Source organism: Bos indicus x Bos taurus, chromosome 15 (assembly GCF_003369695.1).
Source record: "Bos indicus x Bos taurus breed Angus x Brahman F1 hybrid chromosome 15, Bos_hybrid_MaternalHap_v2.0, whole genome shotgun sequence".
Lineage (NCBI taxonomy): Eukaryota > Metazoa > Chordata > Mammalia > Artiodactyla > Bovidae > Bos > Bos indicus x Bos taurus.
The window spans coordinates 716,577-718,422 of record NC_040090.1 but is presented as its reverse complement, the minus strand read 5'-3'; positions in this window follow the sequence as shown (position 1 = coordinate 718,422).

Here is a 1,846-nt window from a genome sequence, read left to right as displayed (position 1 = left end):
GTTGGCAAGGAATAAAAATCAATCCCACCATGACCCTGTTTTGCTGTTTCCAATCACCCAACTTACTCCCTGCTCCAAATCTAAATATATGTTGAGGATATGGACTTTGTTCAATTAATGAGGTAGGATGTGGCAGTGAGTACAGAATGTGGTGGAGAGCGAGAGAGAGAATAAAACATACCTAGAGACAGGGAAGTAAGAGGCAGGGAAGGGAAGAGATGCAGAAGTCACAGTAGAAATTATGACAGACTCATGAATTGCGTGAAGCTCTACTGCCCGTCATATGGCTCTGCTCGCCCCTTCTAATTTAATAAACTCATGACATACAGTGTCACCCTCAGTGGTCAAAGGAAACTGTGATCACAAGCCATCAGTTGCCCTCCATCCTCCAAGCCTGATTACATTTGCAATCTTCTTTCTCCTTAAACTGTGTTTGATACATTTGGGGTTATTCACCAGCATTTTTCCCGCTAATATTTATTAGCGGGAAAAATTAAGACATCACCCTTGTTGATGTCTGCATTTTTTTTCCTTTTTCTATTTCAAGAAGTTTAAATAGTATTTCAGGAGTATCTCTTCAACTTCCTTCTTTTTTGAAATCACAGACACTCTCATAGTTCTCTCGTATTCTTATGAATACCCCAAGATTGCGCTGTATCTATGTCTTCTACAGGACTCTGCACAAAGGATCCTTCTAGTAGGGATTCAATAAATTATGTGTAAAAACATAAACATGAGCTTGGAGCCTTTACCGAGAGGCGAGTGAAATTACATGCAGTAGGGCAGTGATACACAGAGCTGGAGAGACTGGCTGTGTGCTTTTTTTTGGTTGGGAATACTAATTTTTTTTGGTCCATTAGCAAATAGATCTGCAAAAAAAAAAAACACAAAACTTTAAATACAGGATAATAAAAATTGAACATTAACATTCTTCTTTAATTTTGTGTAAGCTCTGCAGTAGAGAAAAATATACGAACTTCAAACAGCTGCAAAAATAGTGTCTTAGGGAGAAAACAGAGTTTCTACATCGATACAAAAAAAAAAACCTGGAATTTTTCTAATTCAACCCAGTCCTTGGGCAGGTGGAGGGTGGAGAGTTGCCATTGGTCACCCAGAGAAATGCCAGCTCTTCCTCTCCCTGCCAACCCACTGGGGACTGGGCAGGCTGGGCTGCTGCTGAAGAATCTCAGGGTAAAAGCAAGATGAAAATCCACCTGGGAAAGGGCATGCTCCCCCTCTGCCAGCTGCTGGAGAGGCCAAGTGCTCCCCTTGCTTCCCCTTTCTGAGATACTGACACCAGCCCAGCAGTGAATCTGGGTGTGCTGTTGACAGAACCAGTGCGTATAGGAGCCAATAAAGGAGTGTTGCTGTGTGAAGCAGCTGTTTATAAAGACAAGGTGCGGAAGGAGGGAGGGAACCAGAGCATTTATGATTTGCTTAAAGGCAATCCAAGGGTTTTCTTACTACCTATTTTAAACATATGTTTCTCCTAGAATCGTTATTGTGGTTTTTTTGGGGGGGGCGGTAATATTGGGAAGACCCGATTTTCTGATGCTACTACCTTATACCCACAGTTGCCCAGAAACCTGGGGAAAAACGAGCTGGTTGTTCACAAGTGCACTTTAATTTGCTCGACTGAACATCCCAGAGCTAGTAGGTGGGAAGGTGGCCATCACCGGTGGAGTGCTGATGAGGTGACGCTCCCACTTCCAGGCTTGACTCCAAATGGCCTGTATTATTCTCACGATCTCTTCTTTCTCTCTTGTCCTGGTCAGATGGAGAGAAGCCAGGGCCCAGAAGAGGCTGAGCTCTGCAGAGAACTGAGCATTGTCCATAAGTAGCTGCA